Raw genomic sequence first — 17,334 nt, forward strand, 5'->3', positions numbered from 1 at the left:
ACCTTTCAAAATTCATAGCCCTACAGAGGTCCAAACTATTTTGTTATGGGTTTTTTTGTGCCAGTCTTGCAGTTTTCTTGGTCTGCAGGTAGTGAGAACCAGTTGTAGGCAAATGAAAGGCTGGATGACCATCCATTAGAGTTCAGACAACTTTGGTCTGCTCTTAAAAGGGTGGATTTCAGAAACACATTAAAGAAGAGCTCTTACGTAAAAGTACATTTTGCCAGACGCATAAAATAGGTCAAAATATGAATTTAAACTGGCTTTTTTCTTCCTATGAAGATGACATTCCCTCATTCAAAATACATTTTGTGTTTAAAGGAAACATTGGAAATTTCCGCTATTTGGTTATCTTTACTGATAAATGGGTGTGCTATACTGCTGAACTTACCCTTTTTGCATGGCATAAATTAAAAGTAACACTTTGCTTTAAAAAAACCTTAGAGTTACGATTTGGTCAGCTCTCTACTATTATTTAGGACAAGCAGATTGTACGCAAAGCTACGCGAGGCAGTTTTTACCTTCCCCTCACACCCTTCAACTGTGTTCCTGACATCATACAGAGTAAAGGAAGCTGTTTATAGCCCAAACTGCTGTAACAAAAGCCAGACACGGAGTATCTGGGATGCAATCTGCACGTGGGGGTGTAAGAGCTCCAAGCGGAATTCAAGCAGAGGAATTACGCAGGGTAATGTACTTCCTGTGCATGGCTTAGCAAGACACCCAGAAGCAGCAAGACACTTAACTGCACAAGTGCAAGCAAGGCATCAGACACTTGCACTTAAACTCAAAGAGTGAGAAAGACCTTAGACCCAGCCCTCTATCCACAACTGCAGTCTCACTGTATTGCTGCATCCACAAAACAGACAGGTGCAAGTTGGAGACTCAGAGAGATCCATATATGCCCTAGAGACACAAATAGATGCACTTAGACATCTCATGTGGACTGCTTTTAAAGCAATTATTTGTTCCATAGAGACTTGTGTGTTTTTTCTAATAGGAAAATTAGTGGCCGTACTATAAATGGGTTGTATAAAGACCATATTGTTCTAGTTTCCTAAAATAACTTGGACACCTCAATTGTAACCTTTCTTAAAAACAAAGTAGCCTTTGATGTGAAGGTTTAATCATGAACAGACTACAAACTTCTCTGGAATCTGCCATGATGTAGTCGCTCAAAGTGTCAGAGCACTAACTAAACAATATTCATTAAATCCCAACTACAAGTAATGTCTGGAGAAAACCCAAGGGGAAACTAATGTCTGTCACATGATGTGTGAGCTGTGTTGACTCACTGCCATGTAAACTTCAATAATTTTCATCAATAAGGGCACTTAAATGTATTTCTGCCCAGTGACTCTCTAAATAGCATGTTAGAAACCCTATGGTATTTTTTTTAGTTTTTCAAGCATGTGCAGAACAAAGATTTTTTTCTGAAGAGGGAGGAGGCCATTTTGGCTTCTTTATGTCATGCTCACTTATGTCAGCCAACACGTTACTGTTTTTCTTTCACTGATGCTCATTAAAATGCTTCCAATTCACAGATGTGTGCCAATGAAGTAGTTATGAATTTTCCTACAGGCTACATTTCTAGAAATCCTCTTAGGATCTTGGCACTGCCCGGAAAGTAGAAAACAAAAGATAAAGTCCCTGAACGGAGTTTCCTCTTTTCATTGCCCCTATACTTTGTCCCACCCTATTCACTGAAAGTAGTCATATTCCTTTAGATTTTAAAAGGAAAAGGTTGGCAAAAAGTCCAAAACCCAGGCACCTGATTTAACATGTTTTCTTGGAAACACTTTTTTTGAGTGAAGTAATGATTATTGAAGAATTGGTTTTATTAATTGGTATTTAATAATTTCTGATCACAATTTATCCTTTTATCAGTATCTCTGTACTGACATTAATCTGTTCTCCATTGATTTCGACATGTAAGTGGGTACATTTCAAAGGAAATTGTTCTCTAAAGGAAAATTCTGGAACATCACAGAACCAGGTAGATCTGCAAGGCCCACAAAGATCACACTCATGTCCATAAGACTCATGCGCATTGCCACAAGTCTGACCCAAAGCATCTTGTGATGGATGGAGGTGTAGGTCTCAAACAGGAAAAACATTTCGCGAAAATGGGTTGCCTGTAGGAAAATTCCCTGTTCATATTTTTCAGCATTTAGTAATTGTCAGAAAATTGGACTATGTTATGGAATTTCTGGTCTGAAGAAACTTTGTGAGATAATTCCATCAGGACAACAAAGAGGGTGTCTTTTGAAAAGGTCAAGATTCAAAGGAAATGTTTTGAAATTCTAAATGAGGTGATTTATTGAAAAGATTTTTTTTTCTATTTGTTTGAGGCAGGGATAGTTAATTTTGGTATTTGTTTTGAGTTTTCGAGGACTTCAGGTTTTGTCCCAATGTTAGATCTCCAGCTCTGATGACTGAAATGAAGGAAATTGAAACCATCCTCTAAGTACAGAAAAGTTCCCTGGCATCTGTCAGGTTACACCAGATATCTACAATTTTTCACTAAAAATAGAAAGCAGAGCACTGAAATATTCACTGTGTTGTAGGCATATGTCCAAAAAGCAAGGAGCTGCATTGAATAAAAATACTGCAAGTAGAAGCATGCACTTTAAGCCACTGGCACGCAAAGCCTGTTCCAGTTGGGCATTTAAACACCACGACTGCACAAGCCAATTAACTATCAATCATCCTGAGACCTCAGCAGCACCTCTCCATCATTGAATGAGGTGGAGAGTAAATTTCTTGGAGGTCCTGTTCACCAAATATCTTCCCTGAGGTGATAATATCTTCAGAATTTTTATCACCATGCAGAAGGGATTTCAGAGTTAGACCCTTATTTGGAAATGGGAAGGCAGATAGTGGAACACAAGCTTGACATAAATGCAGGTGAAAGAGAAACACTCAAACAGAGTTTCAGCCTTTTTTAGCAAGTCTATTTATACCTCACCATATCCTTTGAAAACGTAAAATTCTAGTCCTAATTTATTAATGGAATGTGCCAGCACCAAGTTATTTTTAAATTTAGAATATAAATGGCCTTCATGAACTAGAGCAAGCAGGCAGCATCTGACATGAGTCTCAGAGCTAGTGTGAAATTTACTTTTAAATTGCTGCTGTCTTTCCAAAAATTATGCACCGTGAGCATGTGTCTTCACTCGTGTTAGCTTTTGCCTTAATTAGAAAACAGAACCGCAGGAAGTGGCACGTAGAAAGGATCTCGCCCTTGCTTGGATGTAAATAACCCTCTCAGCTTATTTCAGCTGTTTCTTCCCAGTTAAATTCAAGTTGTCAGAGGAATGTGATCCTGAAAATAAAATCAGAAATTTCAAGCTATTTGTAAACATAAGAGGCAAAGGTTAGTTGTATTTTATTTCCCAACCTTTTTCTTCTTCTATGGCAAACAGAAAGTGGGGACTGAAGACAACTGAAACAAATAAATTAGAGAGGGTTTTTTACCTCCTGGGGACTCTTATTCCCAAAATTAAGTGCCACAAAAAAGGGTATTCTTCTGTAGAACTGTTCCTCAAAAGAAACTTGCAACTCAGTCTTCAGCCAGCTCAAATTATCTGCCCTTTCAGTGGCACGCTGTTGACTTTTTCCAACGTCTGTCCTCATCACAACTTTATAAGCCCATTAGAGGCATGCATTTGAGTGTTTTAGGGAATGACTAGACACAGCAAATGATTTCCTATAAATAATTTATTCAATGACTTCAAAATTCTCAGTGTTCCTGTAAGGACTGCCTGTCACAGAGCAATGCTGGTAAGAAACAGTAGTTTTCTTCCCCGGTTCCGCCACCTGACCCAGGGCCCCTTCTACAATCCACATAAAAGCTGCTGAAATTTCTCCTAGGCTTTTTTCCTCTGCCATCCAAGTTAGAAGATTTCTTCTTATAATTTTAGGAGAAACTGAACAAGTTCCAGGACCTTCCTGATCTTCTTCACCTTCTGAGAACCAAATCTAAAACTCAATTGCTTTGCAAGAAAATGTCCTTGAGCATGAGTCAACTTTGGGACAAAAAATGTGGCAGCCAAGAGTCTGATCTCACAAGCTCCTCAAGAAAGCAATGCTAGTATAAAAAATAAAGTTTTACAACACTAAAGCATTGAAGAGTTTGCAAAGGTTCGGTAAATCTTTTTCATGCTGAGCTTTGCTCTGTGTTTATATTTCCTGAAACTAGTACACATTAAAGTGGTTTTAGAGTTGTTTTAGAGTAGGTGAAAAGATTTATATCAATTTTCATTAGTCTTGGGTTAAGAGAAGGCTGAACTTTAAATACTTGTTCATGTGAAAAATCAAAGGTCCTCCAAGAGGACAAGAGCAAATGGCCTCAAGTTGCACCATAGAAGGTTTAAATTAGATATTAGGAAAGATTTTTACATGGAAAGCATTGTAATTCATTGGAACAGATTTCCATCCCTGGAACTACTCAAAATAAGTGTTGATATGGCTGTTGAGGATGTGGTTTAATGGTGAACATGGTGGTGCTGTAAGATTTAATGTTGGTCCTGATGGTCTTAAGGGTCTTTTCCAACCTTAATGCTTCCATAGTTCTAAGAGAAGTTTTTGACTAGGGAAGAAGTTGATGTTGATGTTTTGATATATAAAACATGCATTTGAAACATTTCTGCGTATGGTCATATTTACTGAGAAGATTCTTCATATATTAATCACTGTGTTCCCATACTGTAACATCCAAAACAACAAAGTCCTACTCTATTAGCACTCCTATGTCTGTCAGTCAAGCTTCTGCAGCGTCCTTGAGTTATTTTTGAGGTTAAAATTTCAGATAAGTCTTTCTCCTTGCCTTTGCCACTGAAATTTGAAAATAAACTGAATTATTAATTCAGATTAAATGCATACAAATATGCTGGCAATTTATCTATCGGTTTTAGTAGTGAGAATGTTTAAATTATCTCACCTCATTGCCTGATAAACAATCAATGGACTTTATTTAATGGCTTCATCTCCAGTGCTAATTGTATCCATTTAAATTAAATTATTCTGATTGTTATTCCATGTAGTTATTTGGTGATATGAGACCTCTGAATAGATAGTATTGATTTGGGGCAACCAGGTATCATCCATCACAGCTGTGAAGACAGGAATAAATTTAAATAGTGGGCTATTATTTTCTGAATGTCTTTGTGGACAAATAGGTAGCGGAAGCAGGATAATTAGGAACTCGCACTAATTTGTCTACTTGATTTATAGGTATATGATTCCTGAAAATAAAATGAGGTCTACAAAGTAATCAAGAGAAGCTGACAATAGGTAAAACCTTGTGACTCTTCTAGCAGAATTGACAAACAATTCATGTGCTACCAGTTTTTAAAAGGTGTTTAGACAGCTAAAAGAACTGCTGTGCCTCCTGATGAGATATACAGCAGTACCTAAAATGATTTTTGACTGTTAGATAGAAGCAGAGTAAGACAAAAAAAAAATAAAAGAGAAAGATCTTTCATTGCCCCAAAATATAAGTACCACACTAAAAAGAAACATACCAAAAAAAAAAAGAAAAAATCCAAGATGTGTGACAAAGATAACTCTTGTGCAATATTCCTGAGGTGGTGGAAGTATAGAAACAGCTGCAGTTTTACAGAACACCTGAAGTTACAAGTAAGCTGAACAAGATCAATGAACTCATAAATCACTTTAGGCTGAATTCTAACTAACAGTTCTCATTTACTGGATGTTCCCAAGGTAGTTGACATATGAGTGCAACCTCATTTTGATCCCAGATGGCTAGAGAAAAATGGGATAACAGTGAGATTTAGATCTCACCCCTCCAAGGAGGATGCCTGTTACAATCATGAACTGTGGTTCACACCAAATATATCCCTATACAAGCATTCATGCATTTCTCAAAGTGTCCTGTGTGCTTCTGAGCAGGGAAGTCACTGATATAGATGCAAATGTTCTCTCTAAGTAGTATAACAAAGTGTTTCAATGAACTGTGTGATGGACCCTGGGAGATGAGTCTGAAATCTGACAAAGCCATGTATAAGGAGTTGCTGGGATCTGTCCCACAATGCCAAGACAGCAGAGCTCTCAGAGGAGAAACTCAGGTTAAGCATAGAAACATAATTTTGAAACAGAAGAGTGATCTCTGGGAACATGTTGGGTAGGTGACAGCTGATAAGTTTTGAGGAGATAAATTTCAGACTGAGGTCCTTTCACACAATTGCCACATTCAGATCTTCAAGGCTTTGTTTATATCTCCATAAATCCGCCTTCAAGGCCAGGCTCGTGGACCCTGGCGACAGAGAGCCTACAACAACAGCTCAGGCATGACTACAGCTGTGCATGGCTGTGCAAGCCTGGATACACACAGCCAGACGATACAGAAGGTGAATCTGGGCTGTCTGTCCATGGCTAGTGTGCAAGCTGCCTGTAAAGAGGTAGAAAATGGTAGAAAAGCAGGAGGAAGACAGAAGATGCCGTGTGCTTACAGACACATATTACATCCTTTGGAGCTTCATGAAAATCAAACCATTGCAAAGCTGTGGCAAATGAAGAATCAGCTAAAACCTTCATTGTCAGTGCAAACCCCCATAGCAACTTCCTATGTTCACAGTAATTAATCTCACATGAATAATCTTTGATTGGTTTTAATTGCACAGTTAGACTGTCAACCAAAACACAAATATCTTATGAAATTCACTGGAGGTTTTAAAATTGGCTTGATAAGGAATTTGACATTAATATTTTCTCATAAAAATGAAGATATTCTCAGTGGTAAAAGCAATGCCTATTAACTAGGATCACTTAACTAGAAACCAGATTCCAAAGATGTAAGTCTTAGTATCATCACCCAAAAAGCAGGGCTACTGGTACACCAATGCAACACTAAATTAGTCCAAGAATTAAAAGATATCATTTCATTATTGTCTTTAGTTTAAATATTTCCATTCTCAGATGCCTTTCAAACTTATTCTAAAAAGAAAAAAAAAAGGTTTCTAATCTGGTTTTCCTAACTGCAAATATTTTGATTTTTAGCAATAAAAATGCCTGGCTAAGATCAGTGAATGTTTATACAGAATCTGGAGGAGTACAAACAGAAGGCACAGTCCAGTTATTCTTTTGAAGGCAAAATTTTGTTATTTATTTTGCATCTTGAGGCACAGGAAAACCTTCTGTAAAATAAAATAACAAAGTAACTATTATACGGCAGCTACTCATTGCATAAAACTTGCTCTGTCCGATGCCTCTCCTTGATGCTGCTTCCCCTTGATGCTGATGTCCTATTTTGGCACCAAATTAAAGAATCAAAATCAGCTTGGTCTTGAGAGTATGCAAGGATGTTAGGAAAAATTGCTACACACCATTTGAGGAGGAGAGAATGGGAACATTGGATGGAAAGTAACAGAAGCTGTACAGTTAGGGGTACTTATTGCAAATCAAGTAGTAAAAGTTATTTTCTGATCTGTCATATGAGTAGGTGCAGCTCTTAACCAGTGGAGCCAATATCACTCCACTAAGACAGGGAGCAGGGAGCATGAACTCAAACAATGATGTTTAGAACAGAAAGACAAACTCCATGGTGGTATATTGCACAGTAAGGGGTTACAGGGGGCCTTTGGATGAGGAGTGCTGAAATGAACCTATGGAGTTCAACCTGGTTGTTACTCTCTGAATGATGGACTAAGTGGAAAGCAAGATTCCTGGGGCAGGAGGGGCAAGAAATGAGACAACTGTGGGATGTTGCTTGCTGGAGTAGAAGAAAACAGCTCTGATGCTCCAGAGGCAGAGATCTGCAGTCACTTACGGAACAGAAGATTCTCCTGCTGACACACAGGGACAGAAGAGCCACACAGAAAGTGCGCACACATGAGAGATGTATGTTCTAATAGCATTGATTGTCCATGTGTGACTTCATTACAGCCTCCTGCAGGGCCTGGAGGAGAACAATCCATCACAGAACTCCTCGGTGCACAGCTGGTACTGAACTGGCAGAACTTCCACCAAAGTTTCCACCCAGAAGCCTGAGCACCAACTGGAACCAGCACACATGTGCAATTGTTCCAGCCAAACTTTGTTTTTGATATGGAAATTAAATACTAACTGCTCTTCTCCTGGGCTGAGAGCACTGCCAACCATCAGCCTTGTGAGAACTTTTATAGCAAAAATGGATTAATTTCTGTGAGCTGAAGTTTTATCATGTGTAGAATGAGTCACTCTTTACTAGTGTAGTAATACAGATCTGCGCTCTAATCACAGATTCCCATCTGTACCATTTATTTGGGAATTTATGTTAAAATATTAAGCCATTCCAGCCACATTTTGAGTTTTGTCCTGTCCTGACACATTTTACCCTTGTTCATTTCCTTTCCTTTTTTCAATAAATTTGCTTCCCCCTTTTGTCACCCACTCAGACAACTTCTGCATTTTCCTTATATTCTAGTATTTTTCAACAGCAAACACAATACTGAGTCTGTGAATTGTTGGGAAACCCAGATGTCTCTGCTTCCTTTAGTATTTAGTGTTGTCTATCCTAAATTTGCTTTTTATTAACAAATGAAACCTAGCATATAATTTCATTGCTTCAGAAGGCTCAGAATAGATCTGAATTAAGGAGAATCAACCAAGAAATTCCAAGAAAAATCAGAAAAAAATCCCCATAAATCAGAAAACAAAGTCCTGCTGTTTCTCTAGTGTAAACTTGGTTGGCAGATTTGAGTTCTGGAACTTGTTTAGTTACAGTATAATAGGGACATTAATTTCACTCAAATTTTAATTTAAAAAATGACTATATAATCACAAGGGTAACATTTAAAGCTAAACTAACCTCATGCTCACTCACTAATGATTTTCTATTAAAGTGAAAACAGCATTATGGCAACTCAAACACAAATGTTAGTATGCACTTTAGACTACAAATAAAGTGTCATTTAGCCAAAAGTGCCATTTAGCCACTTATCTACGTAGTGTTGAGTTAGATCAGACTAATCCTGGAAAAAAAAGAGTTATAGCAGTATCAATATTCATGTGTTTAAAGGTGTTTTTATGATTTTTAGAGGTTGAATGAGACAGCAGATGGATAAACAAACCTAAATGGATGGTGCTCTATGAATTATGAACCTCAGCCAGAGATAATGTCAAAATTTAGCTGACGTTAAATATCTCTTGCTACCAATACCACTGTCACTAGCTTCATGACCAGTCAAACTACCTCTGTGACAAGGCAAAATAATTAAAGAGAAACTATAAAGAAGACATTGCTGCAATTAAGTCACTCCATTACTAAGCAGTCAACAAGCTGCGTAGTTAGATCATGCAAGGAAAAGGCAGCCAGTTTTACATCAAAACATGCAAATATGAGCTTTTTGTTGTTGTTGTTGTTGTTGGGGTTTTTTGTTTTGTTTTGGGTTTTTTGTTTGTTTGGTTTTTGTTAAGGACATTTATTTCCACAGGCTCACCAACAGCCTCACACACCAGCTTGAACATGGCACACATCAGTAGCTGATAGTCACAGCATTAAGTTAGCATACTTCTTATTCAAATCTAGGGGGTTAAGAAAGGCTTAGGAAAGAAAAAAATTGATTACTTCCTTGCATAATTACTTGGTGTTTGATCATTACATAAAAATTGTACAATGGACAGCTCCCCGGCAATGGGGAAGGACAGCAGCCCCTCCAGCAAGGGTTCAACCCCACAGTGCCAAAACCAGGCAAGCAGAGGAGATCCAATGGCAGTCCCTGGTTTAGTCCCTGGCTGTCATCAAGCATGTTCTCTGTGACAAGAGCATGTCCAAGGGCAAGCAAGAAAGTCAAGTCAACAAGGCCACGCACAGCATTATCACAATTAAGTATATGCAAAGGCTGAGCACCAAAGCTTCCTAGGCCAGTGGGGAGGGTAGGTCCTTCATTCAGATGGTGGCTTCTCATTTTATCTTTCTGCTGATGGAGAAAAAGGGCATGCATCCATGAGGGACCATAGTTTGGGCATCTGTGCAGTCTTGGAGCTTATTAGGGAATAAACTGGTTTTGGCTATCTTTATAAATGGATCAGCAAAATGAAATATACAGGTTTACACCCCAAATTTGTGTTAATATAGCAACTAAATGATTTGCTATTCATTCTTGTTCCGTGCTGTTTCAGTGAAGGATTAAAAAAGCTGCCAATACTTGGCCTTTTTTTACAAAACTAGAATGAATATTTTTAAGTGAGAAAACACTAATGAGGCAAAATGAAAAATAAAATATCAAAAAGGTCGATGAGGAGTTCTGATATTTCACTTCCTTAAAAATAAAAAGGAAAATTATTAAAAATTTACATTATAACCAAAATGGCCATCAATTCTATGAAACCACAGCAGCTGGAAAATGCATTCCCCTTTCTGTGCACACTGTTGAGCCAGTCAAAGCTCTTACAGTGAGTTGAAAGATGCCACATTTGAGAATACAGCTGTTATTGTTTTCAGATTAATAGACATACCTAGAGGTAATTGTAAACTATTTGAGTGACTGCCATAAGCTACCCTGAAATGACTGTCAGCCTTTCACAGCAGTTACTCAAAAGGAAGTTATAATCCCAATACAAGCAGATGAACAATTATGGGAATACCAGAGATGTCTGGAACTGATTTTTGTTTGAATTTTTTCTAGCAGATTTCATCTGAAATGTAGCACTGGAAGGGACCTCCTGAGTTACTGAATCCAATTTCCTATTATCACTGCTAACAGAGTCAGAAACACCATGAATTTGGCAAGAACTCAGTGATGGTAAACTGCCAGTCTTCCTGGCTTGGCATTCAGAGGGAAAAGCATAAGCAGGTAGCCAGGGGTGGCTGAATTTACTGAAAATTGCTACTGAAATGTAACAGTTTCTCGGACTGGCAGGGAACTGGATTTTGCAGGGTTCAGCACCCGGATAAGGGTGACAGAGCTCTCCCACCAGGGGAGGGCTGAGAGTGGCTGGGTGCCCAAGGGCTTGGGACTTAGAAGGTAAGAACCTAAAGAGCTCCAGAACAGAGGCTTAAGGGATAAGAAATACCTATGCATAAATTAATCATGCTCCTCCTTAAAACAAATGAATCAATGAAAGCAGTTCCTGCAAAGCCTCAGCTCTGTAGCTTCCAAAACCCTGAGGGCAGTTTCTGTCAATAGCCTGGTCCCCTGAGCTAGCATCACAAACTTCAACACTGAATTTTAGTCTCGTACAGCTCAGAGCAAGACTGGGTTTAGCTGAATCTTGAATGAAAGGCACGGTATGTTCTTTGGGTAAAAATCCAGTAAAACAACTTTGGGGATGGTAACCCATCCACGCAAATTTAAATCAATATCTAGAAGTCTATAGCAAGAGGGAGTTCCTTGTGAAGTGTTAGACCTTAAGAACATTTTTTGGAGCTGTGGGGCAATGAAAAATCTCTCACCCTCAAGAGGAGTTCCCCAAAAGCAGTTATGTTTCCTGAAGTTCTCCAATGGCTAGGAATTGGGAGGGCGGCCTGTCGTGTCTGTGACCCTGAGAAGTCCAGCGGGTGAGCCCATCAAAACTGAACAAGCACTACATTTTCTAGGCAGCAGTATGCGTTAAAGACTTCTGAACATGCTGATAATGCTTTGTCCAACACCTCTTGGTAAGGCAAGTTTCCTTTCTGAGGATGGACACAATGATTTTATCACTCTGCCTCTTAGAACATAAAGAGACTATCCATAAGAAACATCCCCTTCTCCATCCCTCAGTACAGGCTGGATCCACATCTTGGCCTTGCTGCCTCAGAGCCATGCTGGTGCTGTAAAAAAAAAAAAGAGGAAGTTATTGAAACTGGATGAATGGGCATCCAGAATGACTTTCTCCTTTGAGCACAGCGCATCAGGAGCAGAGTTACTAATTGCTGGGAGCAGAGCTGAATGCCAGCAGGCATCCAGGCAAGAGGTCGAGTCTCATTCTTGCATCCTGTCTATAATAAGAATGAAAAAAATGTTATTACACATTATAAAACTCTTCGAAAATGAAGATATTGTGATCTTCTTTTGACATTGTCACTTCCTCCTCTGAACTGTCAGAGGAATCAAAATCTGATCTCCACATTAAGTCAAAAGGCCATCCCAAGGTAACTGGCAGATTTAATTAAGGGTAGGGTCTTCTCTGTTGTGTTTTAATTAGCATTATGTTTTCTTCCAGTGAAAAAAAAAGGAAGTATTTTGTGTCCTGGAGTGCAGAAAGAAAGTGTTTATAACCTCTTGAGAGCTTCATTGATTAGTCTGTTTCCCTCAAGTGGCGCCATAACCCTCTGTTTTCATATGGAAATATATGGAAACATAAACATAAATGGATGTATGCCTTATGGACTCAGGAGGAAAAGAATAACAACAAAAATTGCAGACCAAGCATTTAAGGATATTTTTTTTCCTGTAGTATTGCTGTGCGAAGCAGTCTTGAAATCACAGCATAATCAGTGAAATATCATTTAGCATAAATTGTTCTGTGACTTCACTAAACATATTTGCTGAAAATTATGGCTAAGTAATGCAAAAAAGTCACATCTTTTAAATAATGTGCTGATCTGCTGATGGACAACAATCATCTAATACATCATTAGATAATGTGTCAGCCAACCACATAATTGGTAGACTAATGAATACGATAGTTCATATATAATTTACTCAAAGAAATATGCTTTATTTCCCAGATTTAAATAAATGATTCATCTAGATGTATTTGTTAGCTAATACAAATATCTTCTTAAGGTCCAAGTGAAAAAGATCTTCCCACTGCATTTGAACACAGGCTCTTTAGAGAGTTTAGAGCATATCTGCCAATGCCTTTTTACTGGAAAAATGACCACAGATTAAAAATGTACCTACATGCTTATATGTTTCCATAAATTCTAGTGTAAACAATCAGCTTGGGGTTTTTTCCCATCAAAAAGTCTCTAAAGAGCCAGCCCCATAACAAATTCCAATGTCTGTGGATAAGTGTCTTAATTTGTGTTGCTGCAAATCGTTATTTGAGTTCATTAGTATATTTCTCTACAAAATATAATTGCCAGTTTTCTGGCAAATGCATCTGATACAAATGGAGACCAGAGCAGAATGTAAGGTTGTGTAAAACTGAACAGCTCAATTGAGCAAGGTGGACATTAAAATTGAGTCTGGCAAGGAATGGCAAGGGCAACAAAAAGGGCTTTTAAAAGTATATCAGCAGCAAAAGGAATATTAGAAAATATGTGGGGCTGCTGCTGAATCAGATGGGTGGCCTGGTAATGGAAGACCTAGAGAAGGCAGAATTACTAAATGTCTTCTTCACCTCAGTCTTTACTGCTGAGGATGCTCATCAGGAATCCCAGAACTCAGAGGTAAGAGAGGAAGGCTGGAGAAAACAAGACTTCCTCTTGGTTTTAGAGAGCTGTGCTAGGGACCAGCTAAGCAGACTTAACAACAATAAATCCATGAGCCCTGATGGGATGCACCCACGAGTGCTGGTGGAGATGTTGTTGCTCTGACACTCTCCATCATCTTTGAAAAATCACAGAGGACAGGGGAGGTGTTCCATGACTTGAGAAAAGCCAGTGTTACTCCCATCCTCAAAAATGGCAAGAAGGAGGACACTGGAAACTAGCAGCCAGTCAGCCTCACCTCCTCCTGGAACACATCATTCTGGAGATCATGATCAAGCATGTAAAAGAAAATAAGGTCATTGGAAGGAGTCATCATGAATTCACCAAGGGGAAATCATGATTGACCAATCTGAGGATTGGTCATCTTATCCATGATGGTGTAACAGGATGGGTGAATGAAGGAAGGGCAGTGGATGTTGTCTACCTCAATTTCAGCAAGGCTTTTGACACTGTTGCCCATAATATCCTCCTAGGTAAGCTCAGGAAATGTAGGTGAGATGAATGCACAGTGAGGTAGATCAAGAAATGGCTGAATGGCAGAGCCCAGAGGGTTTTGATCAGCTGAGCAGAAGCCAGTTGGAGGTCTGTAGTCGGTGGCATTCCCCAGGAATCCATACCAGGTCCAGCCTTATTCAACTTTTTTGTCAATGACCTGGACAAAGAAATCAAATGCACCCTCAGCAAGGTTGATGATGATACAAAACTGGGGGCAGTGGCTGATATACCTGAAGACTCTGCTGCCATTCAGTGGGACTTTGATAAGCTGGAGGGCTGGGCGGAAAGAAACCTGATGAGGCTCAACAAGGCCAAGTGCTGGGTGCTGCACCTGGGGAGGAATAACCCCAAGTATGAGTGTGGGCTGGAGGCCAACCCACTGGAGAGCAGCTCTGTGGAGAAGGACCTGGGAGTCTTGGTGCATCACAGATAGGCTCTCAACCAGCAGTGCCTTTGCAGCCAGAAGTGCCAATGGCATCACGAGGTGCATCAGGAAGGGTGTGGCCCAGCAGGTCAAGAGAGCTGATCCTCCCCCTCCACTCAGCTTTAGTGAGGTCAAATCTGAAGTGCTGTATATGCTTCTGGTCTCCACAGCTCAGGAAAGACAAGGACCTACTGGAGAGGTTCCTGCAGAGACCGCAAATATGGTGAGGAGTTTGGAACCTTTTTCTTAGGAGGATTGTAGGAGCTGGGACTGTTTAGTCTGGAGAAGAGAAGACTGAGAGGGGATGCCATTATTGTTTATAAATCTCTCAAAGGTGGGTGCCAAGAGGATGGTGCCAGACTCCTTTCAGTGGTGCCCAGTGATAGGACAAGGAGTAATGGCCATAAAAAATCCCACAAGAAATTCCTCATCAACACGAGGAAGAACTTCTGTACACTGAGGGTGGCAGAGCAGTGGAACAGATGCCCATGGAGGTCGTGGAGTGTCCCTCTCTGGAGATGCCCGAAATCCATGTGAACATATTTCTGTGTCTCCTGCTTTAGAAGATCCTGCCTTGGCAGTAGGGTTGGACTGGATCATCTCCAGAGGTCCCTTCCAAACCCAACAATTCTGTGATTCTGTGACATTCCAGCAGTGACAGCTGGAAGATCTGACAGGACATGGGGAAGTGTAAGGTCTTCTCAGGCCAAGGCCTCCTAGATTGCCTGGAAGGAGTGTCTGATGTGGTTAACTACAGGTTTGCAGGTGTAAGTCCAGAGCCCATGCACTTTTATTACTTTCTCTTGCAGCTGCTCTTTTGCTTCTCCAGAGCTTTCTCAGGACACCCCAGACATCTAAATGCAGGAGACTCTTTCTGTACCGTGGAGTCATGGGCTGATCCAGGGCCCCTCCTGTGCTTAGCACAGAGGTGTGTGGTGCCTTCTGCCTCCTCAGCCTAAAGATGAGCTTGCTCTGAAGTCCACAAATCTCATCAACCCTTCCTTAACAAACCTCCAAACCTTGAAAACAACAGAGATCATTCATGAACCATTACCTTATATGCTAAGAAGCTTCAGCACATAACAAAGTTATTTTACACATTTCCTACAAAAACAAAATTAAAAGCACCCAAGAGTTCCTAAAAGTGTGATATTTTATTTGTAAACAGTGTTGATTAAATATTGTCACAATATATTGTGCTATTTTTTTAAACTGGTTGAGCTCAAATAGGCTGAGACCTGTTCCTGCTGAAAATAGTATGATGCTAGAAAGGTGAATTCATCTCTGTAATTGCTTATATGGTAAGCACAAAATCCATGCACACCACAATTTCACACAAAATGTTATAATGAGGAGAATTAGGGATTCATAGTCAGAGTTCTGGAAATCAGCATTATCTTTAACTTTAAAACAATACATTTACAATCAAATCTACTCTGTTCAATCTAATTTCTTATTTCCTTCATACCTGAGTGGATGCTCATGGAAATAGTAGAAGTCACTTGACCATAAGTGCATTCCTTTAGAAAAATTTGCTGTTGCTTCACACCATAAACAATAAAATTTTAAAAACTTTAATTAAATTGAATCACTTATTGTCCTTTTCTGAATGCCTAAATCGTTTTCAGTAACACTGTAAGAATTCAATCTGAAGCTATTATCTACCATGGAAAATTTCTGTGTGAGCTGATAATGTGTGATAAGGTTATTAGTAAGTGAAATAAACTATGAATAGGTTCACAGAAAAGCAGATTTAAAAAGAAAAAAAACCCCAACACTTTTAAAAGTGAAATTTCACGCTTTTTGCTATACTTTGTCTAAGACAGAACACATGCTACAATCCCAAAGCAGTGGTCATTGGAAATTGATGCACGTTTTAACTAGAACAAGGCACTGGGTACCCATTAACTCCTTTTATTTTAATTAAGCAGTAAAAGCTTTCATTATAGCCATTAGACGAGAGAGAAACCTTTGACATTAAAGAGAGAAAGCATATATATAAATAAAATAAAATTTTAATTTACAGCACAGGAACTGGCAAATTTATATTTGCAGAACCTAAAAACTTACTTCTAAATAATTGAATTGGATGAATACAAATGAGAAATATATCAAAAAATATATAAAATCCAGAGGGAATTAATTTTAGAGTTCTGCAGATGGAAGCAGACCCATGTTTAAATATATATTTTTTCAGTTATGCCTTAAGGAAATAAACCAATTTGCTTTCCCAGCTCTTTGTATGTATTTGTAGCAATTAAAATTTCCCACAATTTCTTGTAATAACTGGTCAACAAAAGGGGTAGATAAATGTAAGTGTTTGTGGGCACCAAAACATGTTATTTTCCCCAGTTTGAGAATACTTTTTTCCTTGTATTTCTCAAATCTTAGCTTTAAAAAGTGACAAGTACAGAATACTTTTAAAAAGTACTTTAAGAGAAAGTATTTTGGAGCAAACCTGGCCATCCTCCTCCATTCACTATTTTCAGTGTCCAGTTAGAAGAATCATGACTTTTTTACACTAGGTAATATGGGATGAGGGGAAGGAAAAATAATTAGGCACCCAATTCACATTGGAATGGGAAAAAACAATCCCTCTGAAGCCTGGGCCAGAGCAAATTGGGGTTTTTCATGTTAATGTGATTCTTTTCTTGGATGCTGTCTATAGTTTTAACAGGAACAATGTTTGGATAGCAGGGCTCGGTAATAGTGTTGAGTGCTACGTCTGGTTTGCTTTTTGCACGGTTTCTGCTTGGCCCTGAGAGACAGAAGAGAGACATGCCAAAAAGGAGAGGTGGCTGTGTCTAAACCCCTATTACATATCCAACCCTATCCATACCCATCCCATGGGAAGGGGGTACCAAGGCTCCTTGGGGGCTTCACACCATCCCTGAGCCTGCTGGCGGTGCCAGTGCTTGCCCAGACTCCGGCACACACCCAAACAGTACCCAAACACCAGATAATAGAGTCAAAGTCTGTTTCCATCTTCCTCACAGAAATGTGAGGTTTTGGTAACCAAAAGTCAGCCTCAATACAGCTCTTAATTCTTCTT

This window comes from Geospiza fortis, unplaced genomic scaffold, assembly GCF_000277835.1.
Source record: "Geospiza fortis unplaced genomic scaffold, GeoFor_1.0 scaffold53, whole genome shotgun sequence".
Lineage (NCBI taxonomy): Eukaryota > Metazoa > Chordata > Aves > Passeriformes > Thraupidae > Geospiza > Geospiza fortis.